Here is an 18114-nt window from a genome sequence, read left to right as displayed (position 1 = left end):
ATTAATCGCAGAAAAAACTCAGACAAAATCAAATAAAACATTGGCCTTTGAGTTGAAGTTGTCCACGATAGTTGTAGTCGGACTATTTAGTTGGGTGATTTCGGTATAGGATAAAATACCACAGAGTTGACAGATAAACAGAGGTTTTTACCTCTGGTCGCTTAAGACAGAACTGTGACTCTCGAAAAAACTGACGGCCGATTTGAAGCGCGCGATGCGAGCGCAGAGCGGCTCGGCTCGCTGCACAGGGGGCCTACCGCGAACACGTTCGACGTGTTGCCTCCCTGTCACACTTACGTACTAATTTACAAGTGCGACACAGAGGCAACATGTCGAACGTGGTTCGCGGTAGGCCCTCTGACAGCTGTAATGCTCGGGTTGTATCGTGTTACATTACACCGAAATGTTACAAGTCAGTCGCCACCTTTCTTGTATTACCTATGAGAGCAATACAAGAGTCTGCTGTAGTAGACGTTTATGAATAAGGGGGTAAGAGTTTATTTCACAAAAGAATATTACAACTCACTACATAGAGAAATACAAACATTTTCATTATGTACTCGTACATTATTTACAGAGTGCACGAATAGCATAATAGTATTTTATACAATCGTGATATAATAGAGAGCTTTTCAGTCTAGTACCGTGTTTAGACAACGAAGCTTGCTGAGTTGTCTAAGTAAGGTACGAGATTGAAAAGCTTGATTATATCACTATTGTATACAATACTTTTTCTACGCGTCAACAAAAATAATACTTTAAACTAGTAGAATCATACAAACAAACCAAACCAAAAGCTAAGATACGCGATTTACGCGAACAGCCGCGATAGCTTCATACTGGTACGCGACCCGGCCGCCGCGCCCCGCGCCCTACGGCGGGCTGGTCAACGACACCTTCTCATAACTCATGAGGCCCTGGTACTTGCTCCGCGCTAAATTCAATTTTTGACAGTTGTTTTCTCGATTTCGGCCATCGTAGCCTATGGAGACTAACAAGCAACGCTAAGTGGTTTTCGTAGTCTATGGATGTTGCTATATTAAGGGTGTCACATGCGCGTTTCTGACTTATGAAGCAATTGTTTCTACTATACAACCTAAAATGAATAATTATTTTGAGCTATGGTTTTTTTTGTCCTCTTGATCGCGGCGAGCTGTGATTGGTCAATTTCATTATAGTTGACTAAACTGTATCGATATGAATATTATAGTTGAGTTGGGAGCCCATACATTAAAAATACCCAATTGCAGTTTGGTATAAGAAATCTTAATTCAAGAATTACAGTCGACGAGTCTTTTTCTACTCGTACTTACTAAAACAACACAAAGCAATTTATTTATTTTTGTAACATAATGTACATAACACACGTACAGTGTGAATCAGCAAGGTAACGGTAATTTAGTACAGTGAAATTGTATCGCGCGAGCGCGGGCGGACCGGCGGGCTATTAGGATTTAAGACCTTTATTGTGTTCTTGGTTACAGGTAAGCGAGTGGAACTGAATCTTTGTCTGAGCGAATGAAATCGCTAAGACAAAGATTTTCATCCCCAATAAGACTGTTGTCTGAAAATTAATCTAGTCTAGACATTTCTAATGCCATTTGGAAAGCGCTTTATTAATAAGCCTCAGATCAAAGTCGAGAATGCTTTAATTCTATCTCGTGGGACATACATTTTACATTTAAGAGGATACTTGACGAGCGCTTCTCAATGAAAACGTAGTTTCCATTTTCCTCTCTGGCTTTGACCTTAATGAAAATATTTTAAGATATATTAACCACAGCTATGCCCCTTCCTTTGACTTTATTAATATTATTTAATAATACAAAAGTTAGGAGTTTCTAAAACTGCTTTTCTGTCCTAAGAAAAATCTTTGGTATATATTTGTTTTAAAGATACCTACAACTACATCTAATATTTAAAAATGTGGTTTTCCATCAGAGAAGGGTCCTTAATGCACATGAAGCATACGGACCCTTTTCTTAGTGAAAGCAACAAATAATTTCCAAAATGTACGTTTGTATGGGGAAGCGGTCGCCCACTTTACTCTTAATACAAATGAATTGTAATTTCCATTCCAAACTTTATCGAGATACCCAGATTCGTATTATTATAATGAATTTAACGTTTCAAGTCTCTCAAAGACATCTCGTCTCCAACGGTCTCGGGGAGCCTTATTTTAAATTTATATTTAATGTTTGGGTACCTAAAACTTGTTTTGTAGTAGGTAAAACATCAGAACAATGCTTTTTGTTAGTTTTTTATTCCATTTTAAATAGTGGCTAGTTAGCAGTAAGTTGTCTAAGTACCTACCTGCCACATATGTGACCAATATTCCTTAGCAAATAATTTATTTATTCATCAAAAATGAAAAATTATAAAAAAACCGGCAAACCTACCTACCATATTGACTTAGATATATTACATTACGATTATTAGATATTGACCTACATTTTAGTTGGTAAATATTTCTGGACCAGACAAATCAACAGTTTTAGAACAAGAAATTAAAATTAGAAACGGCCTCCAGGTAAAAAAGGACGACTCACGTTAGACCGGGCCCTGTCCGGGCCGGAGCTTCCGGCGCTTACTTTTCTATGACATGACAGGCGATCACGTGATGCTTTCCATAGAAAACGATGCGCCGGAAGCTCCGGGTCGGACACGGCCACACGGTCTTGTCGACCCCCGCACTATCTTCTGGTCCATGATGACGTTGTCTCAGTCTCGCATGCGCTGAGGTTTCGGCGCCATTCATTATAGTTATTAATTAATAACTATAATTGTTTCAAACTTGGCGTGTACACTACAGAGCCACAAATCAAAGCGACCCATCTTGGCGACCCCTGCACTATCCTCTCTACGATAACGTCTCAGTCACGCATGCGTTGAGGTTTCGGCGCCATTCATTATAGTCAGTGGCGTAGCTAGCATGGGTGGCACCCGGGGCGGAAATTGTGGGTGTCACCCCAAAATTCAATCAAAATTGTAAAATATAATTATTTAATAAAGTAATAGTAATTTATGTTTAATATTCCATAGCTCACAATTTACTCCATCGCTTTCATTTTAGATTCCATGAACTCTCAATAGTCCACACCCTAGCGGGTGTTGCCTCTGCGCGCGTTCTATGACACGGGCAAGGACAGCATCCGCTCGGTGCAATCCACATTTTCATAAGTGTCAAAAGGGCATACTGTACGTGTTGGCTTGGGCTCCGCGCACGCCCCCCAAAGGTCCGAATCATCATTGTCCCGTGAAAGATATACAAATAATTTATGTTAAAAAAAAATTTTTTTTGCAAAGTGCGAGATTTGGAAGAGATTCTGTAAAATCCTATATCACAGTTAATTTCAAATAGTCCAGAGTCACCCAATTAGAAACAGTGACATAGTTTCACAATTACAGAAATAATCACATAATAAAAAAAATACCTTTCTGAATTAAAAAACCCTACGAGGCGCCAACATATTATTGTTACATACCATGCAGGTGCCCACGAGGAACCCGAGAGATTGTAACCACGCATTTCTGAGGCCAAAATAAGGAAAAAATACTAAAAGAGTTTACGTCAATTTCGCCAAAAAAAATGTTTTGCGATTTTTTGTAGGTACGTATTTGTACATAAAATGTAAATGCAATTTGTAAAACTATCTCCCAAAAATAATTTTACCTTTTTTGTCAATTAGGTACAGAAATAATCACATAATTTAGAAAAAAACCTTTACAATGGTCCTGAATAAAAAAAAAACAAACCTACGAGGCGCCAACATATTATTGTTACATACCAGGGGCCTATTTCTCGTACGTTACAAGTTCACAAGTCTACAAGCTTACATTTAAAATTTCATTGTACAAGTATGTTTTAATTCTGTTTCTCGTAGGAATGATTACTACAAGTGCTACAAGGCGGCTGTCTAAAGTTAAAAAATAGGTTTGTTTACTATGCAAAAAGGAAATGCAATGGCCATTATAAATGTTATCTTAATGTCAATGTCACTATTATGCATCATAATCTTAATAAGAGGAAAATAAAATGGCTGACTTGTGTTTTCGGAATATACAAGCGTATAATAATACAAGTAGTAATGACAAGCGTTTCTCAAAATTATCAATTAAGTACAAGTGTAAAATCAAACTCAGTTTCGTCAGTCACTCTATGAATGTTTACAAGCTTCAGGGTGGGTCAGTTTTTTTTTATAATACGGGTGAATTCGTTACAAAATTATTATGTTATTGGTCATTTACTGGATCTTTCCCAATTATAATAATTTCATACGAATGAGTTTACTGTTTTTTTTTTGGAGAATAAAAGCTAAATTTAAATAATATTACTGATTTTAACGAAGTGCATTCAAAACTTACACGTTTGAGATCTTAAAAATGCAATATGTTCATTTATTTATTAATCGATTTTTACCAAAAACTCATATTAGCAGTTTATAGAGACTCCTCATTATTTCGCGATAAGTCACAAGCTACAAGTATAAAGTACAGCTATTGAGAAACGAAATTACTATTTTAGTATATAATATCTACTAGTGTTTGTCAACTTGTGAAACAATAACACTTGTGAAAACACTTTTATCCCCGCTCTTGTAACAATTATACATTTACGTGAAACGGAAACTTGTAAAAAATATTGAAATACAAGCGTTACCATAGATACACACTTGTATTACAAGACTTGTAACGTACGAGAAATAGGCCCCAGGTGCCCACGAAGAACCCGAAAGATTTTAACCACGCATTTCCGAGGCCAAAAGAAGGAAAAAATATTAAAAGAGTTTACGTCAATTTCGCGAAAAAAAATATTTTTTCGATTTTTTGTAAGTATTTGTACATAAAATATAATTGCTATTTGTCCCGTTTTACCCTTCGGGTACGGAACCCTAACAATTAAAAAGATGTTTTTTACCTGGCTGGTGGTACTGGACTCTGAAACTAGGCGAATTCCAAAACAGTTTATAGGACATTTTAGTCTTTAAATATAATCAGGAATATAATGTCAAAATCTCTCGGGTTCCTCGTGGGCATGTTCTATATTATTTTCTTAATGGCGAATCTGCCACAGTTTTACGATTTTTTATAGATGACACTACTGATGTTCACGGTCGGGTGTCACCCCTAAATGGGTGACACCCGGGGCGGGCCGCCCCCGCCGCCCCCCCCTAGCTACGCCACTGATTATAGTTATTAATTAATAATTATAATTGTTTCAAACTTGGCGTGTACACTACAGAGCCACAAATCAAAGCGACCCATCTTGGCGACCCCTGCACTATCCTCTCTACGATAACGTCTCAGTCACGCATGCGTTGAGGTTTCGGCGCCATTCATTATAGTTATTAATTAATAATTATAATTGTTTCAAACTTGGCGTGTACACTACAGAGCCACAAATCAAAGCGACCCATCTTGGCGACCCCTGCACTATCCTCTCTACGATAACGTCTCAGTCGCGCATGCGCTGAGGTTTTGGCGCCATTCATTATAGTTATTAATTAATAGTGAGTGAGTGAGTGCGTGGGATTTGATTAAGGTATTGTTATTAATATTTTTACCAATAGTTGAAAGTTGTTTGGACGGATTTTCCATATTTTAGATTAGTACCTATTTAGTAGAAATTAATACATTTTGTAAGGTTTGGCGCATTGATATCGTAAGGCGCATTACTTACTTAGTTCAGAAGTTCTATTAATAGGATTTAATAGTAAATAAGTATATACATATTATTTATTTATTGTGCACCATAAAATTAAGGGGCCCACCGATTACCAGTCCGCCGGACGATATCAGCCTGTCAGTTGACCGCAAAAGGCCACACACTAAACAGTTCTCTGTCAGTTTTCGGCCTGACGACTTACACGAACCGATAGTGTGTGGCCGCCTGACGATTCCAGTCAGCGCCGACAGATATCCGCCGGACAGTCCGTGGCCTCGAGTCCAGTCAAACACACATCATGAGGTAGCCGGCCGGCGATCGACACACGTTACAGCATTAGTAAATTCTACTTTATTCCTAGTACTTAAGAGTTCATAGTCCCTAAAATAAGCATACGACTTTTTGTCTTCGAACATCACGGATCCAATACTTAATTTATGACGCTGATATTTGCTTGTAATTTCATACACAATTTTAAGGCCAGTAGACCTTATTAACCTTAAATACGGTAGGGCTTCTGTCAAATTGAAATAGAATCAGTAAAAAAAAACAGATATGTACGTTAGTAAAATTCAACTTTAATTCTAGTATAGTTAGAGTTCATAGTTGATTCATAGGCATCAGTTTAATTTTAAGGCATGAATACAACAATGCGAAGGTTGCATAGTATCTAGTTTGTCAAGACTTTTCTTTATTTATCATGTTGTTACCTCGCAACTGTTGTTTACTGTCAGTCAAAAATAAATGTCATAGAGAGAATTATAACATAAACCTTATTTTTTTCTCTATTAATTTTAAATGTGACATGTTATTATAGTATTTGCATGGCTTATATATTTGAAAATACAGACTTGATTATTGATTGCTGGAAGAGTAAGTAACCGAGTAAAAAAGGAGCAAACATTGAAAGATTCAAATAGGGAAATTAGCGTCCCAATATAACAACACTGGTTAAAATTTTAATAGTTCTCAAGACAACGCCGGGAGGTATACCTTCGATGGCGTTCACGGCAGCTAGCAATGAAAAGACTAGCTATTGTGCGTTTTGATTCCGCTATAAAAACACGTGGTAGAAACACTAGCGCAAGTATGGAGGTACCTGCTTAGACAAGAGATAAGACCTACGCTTGAAATTCTTCAGCTACAAGTGGGATCGGAATTATGACATCATTAATTCATTCCGTTTTAAGTTAAGAGAATATCTGGAGCAAACTGTGTTCGGAGTTACAGAGCGTGGCGTGGCGATATTACCTACCCGAAATTCTCGTAATATGTGACAATTATTACAAAAAAAGGATATGGAGTCACAAGCTGCAAGCGGTGGATTCAACATACTTTTACTTACACCGGCTCTTATTTAGGTACTATCTATGTATACCAAATTGAAAGAAATGAAAATACTTTACTGTTATGTTTTTGTTATATTCATTCTACTCTTTTAAACCTTTTCTACATAATATTAGGTCTACTTGGCCGTTACCCGAGTGATTTTTTTGTTTGATACCTTGTAATAAATAATTTGGCCAAGCCCGAGATAGCTCGAGGCATTTAGTGTTCCGCTCGCATCGTTATATTTTACAGAGGTTGTTTGCCTGTTTTTAGGATTCCGTATTCAACTACCCTATAGGAACCCTTATAGTTTCACAACCCTTGTAGTTTTTACTATATATTTAATATATCATTAATTCTTCTTCGGCGGGAACGGACTCGATTAGATGCATAGCCTGCATCAAAAGTACGTCGCGGGGACGGTAATTTATGTTTTGGGAAAGTATCCTATGAAACTCAGTGACACATTCATCCTCGATGTAATCATTTGCAAGTATATACGAAAAGCGAGCCATTGTATTCGACAACAACCTAGTGCGTAGGTGGCACCTTTGTGGCACATACAGTAAACAAACCACATTGACACATCACACGTCACGTCAATCACATGGCCTACCGCGAAACAAGAAAATCGAAATTTCGTTATCTAATCTCTCTATCACTCTTGCATATTCGAGCGATAAAGAGGCAGATAACTAAATTTCGATTTTCGCGTTTACCGGTAGGCCCTTGTTAACAAACCGCCTTGATGCATCAATGTCATATTTTATTGTCTGTGAAACCTTGTCAAAAACAGTTTAAGGCACAGTATGTATAAGTTAGTCTATGAATTTACTGAGTCGGTAGTGCTGCACTCTGGCGGCAGAACATTGCAGTAATATCCCCTTTTAACCAGGTTTCACTATAGTAGTCAAAAATATGTTTACATTTTTTGCCTTATTACAAAGGAATAAGGTCCAAAAGTGTAAACATTATCTTTGACGTCGACTGTCCATTTTGATGAAAAAATTAAACTAGTTGAAAAACATGAAACTGAAGGCTCTCGACTGACAGCAGATGACGGCCAACAGGCCACCGGCCGGCTATCTGATAATGTGTGTGTAAATTGGACTGCAGGCCACGGACTGTCCGGCAGATATCTGTCGACGCTGACCGGAATCGACGAGCCGTAGTTCGAATAGCCGTCAGTCCAAAATCTGAAGTAGAACTGTTAATGTGTGGCCTTTTGCGATCAACTGACAGGCTGATATCGTCCGGCGAACTGTCAATTTGTAGGGACCTGTCAAAATTATATCAGACTATTGCCGGCGGACGGCCGTACGGTGGGAAACTGACGACTCGTCTGTAGTCGCAGAGGTGGCAGCAGACCATTGCCGGCCGGCAATAATCGCTTATGTTTGTGGACGTTATTGGTCTAGGACGGCAGGCCGCCCGATAAGGCCAGAGACTGCAGGCGGACTGGTAATCAGTGGGCCCCTTTAATACACATAAAATTATACGTAGGTTATACGTAGTGGTGTAGATTAATTTTACTTGAAATGACAAGCTATTTTTAACCCAGGTTTTCCCTACTTAAGTTCTCCGCCTATCTATACATACTTAGTATAAGATTTCGCAAATGTACATTGTTTTTTTTCACTATGGTTGAAAAAATACTGTGAAATATGCACAGTTTTGGTACAGATCAAAACTAAATACGTTTGGAGCGTTCCTTAATTTTCGAGAACAGATTTTTTTATTTTACATATTAGACATACCTATGCAGCTATGCACCTTAAGAATGAAATTTGTACGGCAGAACGAGATAGATATCAAACGGGATATTTACCTATATTAAATGTACAAGTATAATTATTCAAGCTATTTATAAAAGTTCATGTGAACTTCAGATTCAAGAACATGTTACCATTTTGAGCTTGTTTTGATTTTGACCGTGACAGTCGTAGTGATTGACGTGCACCTCACGCACGACTTTCACTTCATTTCGCATGCACCAACCAGCGTGAGCGATCATCAAGGTCGGATCGAAATAATATCAAAACCTTAACAAATTGTGAAATCTGAATCGTGCTCCAGCCAGACAGATAGGTACATACAACATAACGGATAGGGGTCATAAGAAGAGCTACATAACGGAACTTTTTAGCACAGTTTCAATTATAGAGGTCTTAGTTGCGATGTGGTATGTGGTCAATTCCTGAGGCAAAATTAAGAAAAGCGCTAACATCTAAGTTGCAATTATAGAGGTTCCAAAATTTCAATTATACAGGCCTTTTGGTCTCAAGGGACCGGGACAGAACGTTTGGTTGCAATTAAAGAGATTTCCCACTTATCCAGGTGCCAATTAACCAGGTTTCGCTGTATTTTACGAAAGCATTTTCGCCCAAACTAAAACGGGATTGCTTCCCCTGCGCTTGCGCGATCAATAGTTATTGACAAAAATTATTAACTGAAATGGATCTTATACACTAAAGAAAAGTGACCAAGTCCACCGGTGGCCGAGGCGGGAATCGAACCCGCGCCTTCAGGTTACGCGGCTAACGTCCTGACCACTAGATCACCCGGCCACGGCGATACCCGTCCCATCCTCTGGTGTATGCTGTCTTTGAAAGGCTAGGCGCCTTTGACCAACTTTGAATATTATAGTAGTGTCACTACTTACAAAATAAATCTAAAAGCATTTCGTAAAATAATCGGATTTGTTCCCTAGTTGGATTTAATGCTATAACCATGAGACAGAGTTCTCCTTTAGGGCACTTAGACCTAAGTAATGTTATGTATGCACATAACATACTTAGGTCTAACACAACACACAATGTAAACGTCGGCAGGGTCGGCCTAAGGGGAGATGGCGGGACGACCTGGACACATTTCTCAGCAGTCCAGTTGCTGCAGTTAATCGGGAAGATTGGAAGTCTAGGGGGGAGGCCTTTGCCCACAGCAGTGGGACACGTTATAGCCTCGTTAAAAATATATGTAACGTATATAGGATATGGAGCCTGATAAGTGATAACCTTAGGTAACATTCACGCTTGCTTTACGGAAGGTCATGTATGCTATCATGATATAACTGACAAACAAGTGTCATGCAGTTTCTAGCTAAAGACGGCAACAAAGTGGAAACTCTAGAATTCTACTTATTGGACAAATCACAATTAAGTATGATTTATAATGAAAAAATGAATGAGCGTTGATATTGACAAATCAGAATTGCATATTGATGAAATATTGCAGACTGATAGAATAGATAATGATTTAACTTGGGACTACGTAACGCAATTGGTAATTTAAGAAGACAGTCTATATATTAGCACCTACTTATGGTACATTATAAATATTATAACTTACTAGACGGGCCCGCAGCTCCGCTCGCGTAAATGAAATAAAGAGTTCGTCTTATGTTTAGTTAAATACCGACATTATTATGTATTCAACCCTGCCATGGTTTAAAACTGTGATAGGGATTTCTTATTTGTAGCCGTTATTTGGATAACTCAATTCGCAAATTTGTCAAAAAATGATGTGATTTGATAAAAGGCAAGATTGTATTTTTTCATCTACACGTATTTATTTAAAACTTGTTTCAATATAAAATTATTATTTGTTCTTATAAACATAGTTGCAAAAACGTTCATTAGATTAATTTTCGCCTTAAGACGAATATGGACGACCACCGCCCTTAAATCGCCTTTTCATACAAACATAGGTAGTCTAGTCCTCTCGGTCTTGCGATAGCTCTCGCCAGTCGCCATGGCCGAGGTTGAGCAGGTCTTGAGCAACTACGTCGTTTCAGCGGTACCTAGGACGTCCACTCGGGCGCCTCCCATTTTGTTGTCCCAAGTACCTGCGCTCTCTTCACGGCACGATCCTCTCCCATTCTCTCTAAGTGTCCGAGCCACCACTGAATTTAGCCGCTTTTGTCTCTCAATATTTCGCCACTATATCGGACCACATCCTTATTTCTAATGGCAACAAAATTATATTACGATATTTGGCTGACTGCTGACTGTATATTTGCTTATTTTTATCAGGTCGCTCAATAATATCTGAACATGCACTTTAATCTACCTACATAACTTACTATCAACTTTGTATTTTTGGCCCATCTCAGCATTCTTAGCCCGTTCCCCGGACGAATGGCAATGTTTGCCGAAGCCGTGAAAGTCAATCTGAATAATATAACTCAAAAATAAATTTAAAACAACAAAATACAAATTGATAATAATAATATAGTAATTACTTTGATTGATAAGAATGATAAGTCATATATGACATAAATCACTCGTATGGGCTCTATAGACTAAGGTTGAGGTTGGCAGCACTTTTTATTTTACTTCGTGTAAAAAAACTCAGAAATACCTGTATACCAACATGACAAACATAATTTAGTTTACTTTAACTTACGGATTATTTGGTCTAATCTGTAGCACCGCCAAACGAAAGCAACCGAGAGTTGCCCAGAAATGGCCGATGTCGTAAAATGGAGATTGTTATGAAAGTTTCTTTTCCTTATTATAAATTAAATACGCATCGGAAGCGATAGTTTTTATGCTCTAGTTCTATTCCCATATGTAGATAATTGATTTGAACAGGTTTTTCTTATCATACGTGTGTCGTATTCGAGAAACGTGTAAAAATACTTTTTTAGAAATTTGTAAGGCGCCATCTCGCTTCTTCCCTCGTTTTTTATCCCGTTCTGGTTTTTCAATTTTATATATATGATGATGATGATAACATACATATTTTATTCAGTTTTGACATTGACATTTCAGTTCTGTAAAACAGTCAGTCTTATGGCAAAAAACACGAAATGTTTTATTTTAATTTGCATAAAATTAGACATAATTATATTAAAATTAGCATTCTGAATACAATCACCGTCTATCATGTTTCAAACTCGTCCCTAACGTAAACAAAGCAAGATGAATTCTAAATATTAGATTCATGATAAAGTTTCCAACTCTGGCGTTTAGTTTTAAGTGCTTTGTTTTAGCTCAAAACTTAAAGTATTAAGTCTTGCTTTTTGTTTTGAGGGCTTGTATTTATAAAATAATATCTAATTTCGCTATTTTATTAAATTGCAAGTGCTTCGTTTTGTCTTCGCCGGGATTAAAATTAGCCTTAGCAATGGGATTAAAAATAATTAGGATTATTACTGTGTGTTTTTAAAAAAATGGCCGAAGACTGCTCAAAACTGGGAGGAATGGAACTCGCCCACCGAGGGTTCCGTACAAATTTAACTTTTTTTTTACAAATTTATAATTTTCAGATTTTTCCCTGTACTTGTAGTGCATAGTGTAAAGGCGCCCACTGATTAACAGTCCGCTGGACGGTATCGGCCTGTGAGTTAGAACTGACAGGCCGATACCGTCCGGTGGACTGTTAATCAGTGGGCCCCTTAAGACGATGTTACTCGCCAAATTTCATAGTTCTAGATCAATATTTTTTTTTTATAATTGACAAACAACAAAACTAACATTGACATCTCTGTCTGTCTTTTTATGTGATCGTTGTCACGTTCGCTTCGTCGTTTTAGTTACAACAGTTATTTTATTACTTTGTTTAATAAAGTTTAAATCATTGAGCTATCGATAACAGCGGCCTTCACACTAAATTCGTCTTTACATTGATACCACAAAATACACTAACGGCCCAATTCTAACAACGCTTATAAGATGTTACAGTGATACGATACCGGTCTTTCAGTGTCAAAAATGATGCTTTTGGTTGTAGAAATGTAACTTTTAATACTTACAGATCGGTATCGTATCGCTGTGACATCTTATAAGCAATGTTCGGATCGGGCTGTAAGATAATATCTACTAAAACATAAATATTATCAAGTTAACGACCTTTTAATATTAAAACAAGCCGCTGACGTCAAAACTTACAAGTGAATTATTTGATATTTAAAATATAAAGTTACACGTGAATTATTTGATAAGTATTTAAAATATTAAGTCTTCAAAGGTATCGTCTAAATTAGTTGGTAAGTACATTAGTACAGTCAACTACAAAAATTGTTATGCGTTTGTAATTTAAGAGAAGATTAATGTAATTTGATAAGTTTTTAATTAAATTGGACACTTAATGTTTTCGGTTACTTCACCTTCAATTTACATCATTATTTAATAAAGTAGATAAAATTAATTATTAATCAACCGACCGATTGAATAACAATACAATACAAATACTTTTTTATAAAAGAAAACAATACAGAAACAGAAGTAGAGGCACACAACAGGCGGTCGTATCGCGTAAAAGCGATCTCTTCTAGACAACCTATAAATCTTCATTCGTTCATTGTAAACATTGTATTTAGGTACCTAATTAACTTAGGTTGTCTTTAAACTTTTATGCCTTTCGTCTTCTTTTGTTTAAAAACATGAAATGTACGGTGTAAATGTGACTATGAGCTAAACTTGAAAGCTTGAAAAATATTTTATTTTTATTTTCATTGCAGTATTTTTACTGCACTAAACATTAAATCCTGCTGCATTGCCGGCAATTTTACTGCCGCAGGCAATAACTTTACGAGTAATTTATTTGAATTTATTTCTTCCAGTCACTTCCCCTGGATTACCTGTTTGCAATGGCTTAGAGTGTACACTTTACAGCGCTGCGTTGCAATAAAATAGGATTTATTTACAAGATTTATTGGAATATTCGTTAAAATTTAAAATGCGTTATTTATTGTTTTTCATCGCACTTGGTCGTACGTTTCAAGGGTGACTTTAGACAACTTGCAGGGACCGAGCTACTAGTATTTAAAAAAAAAAGTTGCGCACATGAGAAGTTATATTTCATACCACGCAGAACTCGTGATAACAAGGCCTAGGGTAGGGTCAACCGGGGTAAATGCGACACTTGAGATAAATGCGTCTTTTAAACGTTTCTTTTAAATGGAACATGGAGGAAAATTTAAGTTTGGAAGATATCTTCAAAAGACGCATTTACCACAAGGGACGCATTTACCCCGGGTGACTCTACTTGACCTTAGAAAAACGGACGGACCTATACCTACTAGCATATTTTATTAGAAAGGTAGTTTTGCCAACCCTAATTTTCAATGAACTACATAATCGATAAGATAATTTACTGATCTTATACGATCAATTAATTTTTCTCATCTCTCCTAATGTCTTATTATGCGCTATCCTCGGTGAGCGAGTCCGACTCACGCTTGACTAGTTTTCCTTCGTTTTTACATCTAAGAATCGTAATAAAACACCGTCTTCTTTGACGTATAAAAAGCCAGAGGATTCCCTCGTTTATTTTCTTGTGTTTCAAAGGCTTAATGAAGTTATCATTTTAATATTTTCTAGGGGAAACTCTTTTGAGACTGTAATGACATTGGAACCGCGGTAGAAGGAACGAAGCGCAATTAAATAATTACAATACTTAATGAAATAGATAATTATCTTACTTTTTGAATAAAATATTCACTCGTTATATTCCTATAAGGGGATAGTGGACGACGGCTTCTCCATACAAACATAGTCCCCACTTTCCTCCCTGGATATGGATATTTACATCGTGGAAAATATTTTACACAATTTTTTGTATATCGACTATTATTGACCATAACTACGAGTATGCCCCTTCGTTTGACTTTTTGGTTTTCTGGATTACTATAAGGGTTAGTGAGCTATGTTTTTAGCTCACTAACTCTTATAGTAACTCTTATAAATAATAACTAAAACATCAAAAAAAATCGAACGACCCCTCAAGCTGTAATTAATAAACATTAAATTGCGTAAAAATATTTTTTATAATGTTAATATACAGAAGAGGAAAATGGGGACTACGTTTATATGGAAAAGCGCTCACGTGACGTCGTCCCCTTTCCTCTTAATGGCAATGGCAATACCAATCTCACCACAGTTATTTATTTCATACAAGTAGCACACCTGCTATCATCCTCTACTTGTTCCGCTTACACCCATTGCCAGATTACATGACATATACGAGTACATGCATGTGAACATGACATATACCATACAAACAACTAACAACTGCCGTATATCACCGCGGGAATGATCTTGTATTATCAGCAGGCCTTAGGGTTAACGCCCACAGAAGTGGGCGGTGGTGTTGATATCATATCAACCAGGGCTCGGAACCGGTATTGGAATACCTGTTAAACATCATCCTCCGTGCGTTATCCCGGCATTTTGGCAGGGCTCATGGAAGCCTGGGGTCCGCTTGGCAACTAATCCCAAGAATCGGCGTAGGCACTACTTTAACGAAAGCGACTGCCAAAGTTTTAGAGCCCTAATATGTTTTTGCTGGAAGTCTCGCAGTTTAAGCAAACTCTGCATGACAAAGTAAGGAAATGTCATCATTAAACTAAAATTTTATGAATGAATGTAGTTTAAAATGACGCCTCTCTCTTTTCGCTCGCTGACTTTGTTCTGTTCAAGTCAGTGCAAATTTATATATGAACGTTTCTGTTCAACGTCGGGCATAAGGGCGATGCTCATGTGTGTATCAACCTCTACCCTAAACCATCCCATAATTTACATAACAAATACATAATTAGATGTTTACAAGTCACAGCGACGTCTGTCTGCTCGTTGGCCCTTTGACTGCCTGGTAAACAGACAGATGAATAGCCTGCTTACTGTCACAATACAAAACACCCTTAGTAGAGCGTTTTCACATTGCCCGACCAAATGTCGGATGTCGAATAACCCATGGAGGAAGATTACTGCTAAAGAGCTTAAGAGCAACGATACTCATGTGTGCTTCACCCTTTATCCTAAGCCTTAGCGTAATTTACATAACAAACAATTCCATGTTTACATTGTTTACAAGTCACAGCGATATCTCTTTCTGCTCTGCCTCTTTGACTGTCTGGTAAACAAAGGGATAAATAGCCTGCTCACTAGGGATCGGATACCGGTATTTTTTGTATGGGAACGAAAACGGTATTATTTCGTTCTTTGTTCATTAATTTATTTCTAATTGGGCAATCAATCAAACTAAAAACACAACTTAGTCCTACATTTGAAGTTTTTTTTTTCGAAAAATATGGTCATTTCTAAGTTTTTGCGAAAAACCTGTTCCGATCCCTGCTGCCCACTATCACAATACAAACTATTACCCTTACTGTTCTTTATTCTTTATTCAGGTAAACACTAAGTATAAGTTTACAGCTCCAGCCAAGGCACTTATACTGTTAATAGGTACATAATTATGTTGTCACTATCATAAAATTAGTACACTTATTGTATTACACACTTTTCGAACTATCTTTAGAATTAAACATACATATTATGTATTACTAAGTTAGATAGAGATTAAAAAAAAATCTGATATTAAATAACATAGGTAGAGTTTAAAAAAATCCTGATACCGTAAAATGGGGTGAGTTGGGTGAAATTTGACTTTCAAACCTCGATAAAATTTTATTTTTACATGTGAAAACTGAATGGTGTATATAATAAGTGGTTCGGACGTTTGTATTTTAGTTTGTATTTTATTTTGGGTAGTTCCATTTCATAACTTTGACGATAAAGAGGAAAACCCACCTCACCCCGTAGTGCCTCGTATTTGGGGTGACAGGGTTTTCCATACAAAGGTGATTTTGGAAGATTGTTGGATCGATTTTTTTTTATTATGCGTATTACTATAGCCCCATTTTAAATTGGAATACATTATTTTTATAGCAGTAGCCTTAAAAACACACCTCACCCCCCTCTCAAACCTTCTCTCCCCATTCATAAGCCATAGCTCCCCGCGAAACCTACTCACCCCGTTTTACGGTACTACGTTGTTTGGTTGTGGGGACGGGCGGCCACTTGTCTGCGAATATGTCTGCGTTTTGGACTGTAGCTATGAAGTTATTTAGTAATTCTAATGCTCGGTACGTGGGTGCGTTTGAACCGTGATAGGTGCGAACATTTGGATATGCGAAAAGGTCGTTACGTACAGTCGCCTTCAGATATATCGGAGCGGTCAACGCGCTCACAAATATCTGAACACGTCTTGTCAGGACATTAGAGTCCGTGTTCAGATATTGTGAACACCTTGGCCGCTCCGATATATCTGATGGCGACTGGGCGTTAAGCCTGTATTCAATTATTGTATTTCTGCTCGTGACGAATCGGAGGAGAGGCTAACACAAAATTGTAGTTTTTATGTTGAATCGTTACACGCTTTTACGAAAGCAAATGCAATAAAAAAAACAACGGGTTGCACTCCGGGAGTGCCGACAGAAGTGAAAACTCAATGACTAGTCCAAAATGTCTGCAGCACTATGTACCTATAATTAACCCATCCTCCTTTCTATTGAAAAACTTTAGTTCCGAAATTGCTGGTCAGTGAGCTTGTTAAAAATTCGAAATACAAATTTGTAGCGTTAATTGTTTAAAATTCGAATAGAAATTGTAAAGTTACCTTGCAGACCTCGCATCTAAATATATTTGGTCATTATATTTTGAGTTTTATTCACCAGTACTAGAGTTCACTTTTATTAGCGATTTCATCAAGATGTAGCTTTATTGAATTATATTTTAGTGATATAAAGTTAGAATGTAACTGTGAGATCCTCGTATTTCAACCCGTACAAGATTAGAACCTTTTTCATGTAATGTCATTGAGTTTTTCTTTATTGATTTAAATGCCATCTAAATGAGTGGCCATCTAAACCTTACGGTCACGTGATCGCGTTACGCTGTCTCGAGTTTATCATGTTTCCTCCACTTCAAAAAGTGCCCAGCGCCGCTAAAGAAGTTTTCACTTCAAAAAACACACAGAAATTAAATTATATTTGCAAGGGCAGACTCCTTAAACCTTATTAGGTTAAAGTTGGTTCGATAGGAAAAACCGGACAAGTGCGAGTCGGACTCGCGCACTAAAAACAATCGCACATCAAACTGCAATATCGCTAGCTTCAACTGAAACTTTTGAATGATTGAATAGAAAAAGAACTCTATCGACAACGAATAAAGAGTGATTTTCGAAGGGCAGTGAAAATAATAGCGTGCAACAGTCAAACACAATATTTTAAAGTCGACGACTGAGCTATGTATTACGTCGATCCTCAATCCGGCCTTTCAATTTGAGGTGCTGCGCCGCAGATAATATATTCATACCAGTAGACGCATTATAATAGA

General features: G+C 37.2%; 1 protein-coding gene and 1 non-coding gene across 2 annotated transcripts in view; one reads left to right on the top strand and one right to left on the bottom strand.

Moving 5' to 3' along the window:
• The first annotated feature begins 5429 nt into the window (after positions 1–5429).
• LOC134801000 (facilitated trehalose transporter Tret1-like) overlaps positions 5430–18114 on the top strand; it is a 29269-nt gene continuing 16584 nt past the window's right edge. The window contains exon 1 of the mRNA XM_063773496.1: positions 5430–5542. The gene's annotated coding sequence lies outside the window, so the exon portion shown is untranslated. The remainder of the gene's footprint in view (positions 5543–18114) is intronic.
• Trnat-cgu (transfer RNA threonine (anticodon CGU)) lies at positions 9490–9561 on the bottom strand. Its single transcript has one exon. It is a non-coding gene; the product is annotated as a tRNA-Thr (tRNA).

Source organism: Cydia splendana, chromosome 21 (assembly GCF_910591565.1).
Source record: "Cydia splendana chromosome 21, ilCydSple1.2, whole genome shotgun sequence".
Taxonomy (NCBI): domain Eukaryota; kingdom Metazoa; phylum Arthropoda; class Insecta; order Lepidoptera; family Tortricidae; genus Cydia; species Cydia splendana.
Note: the sequence above shows the minus strand (reverse complement) of the source record. Positions and strands in the feature narration are given on the sequence as shown.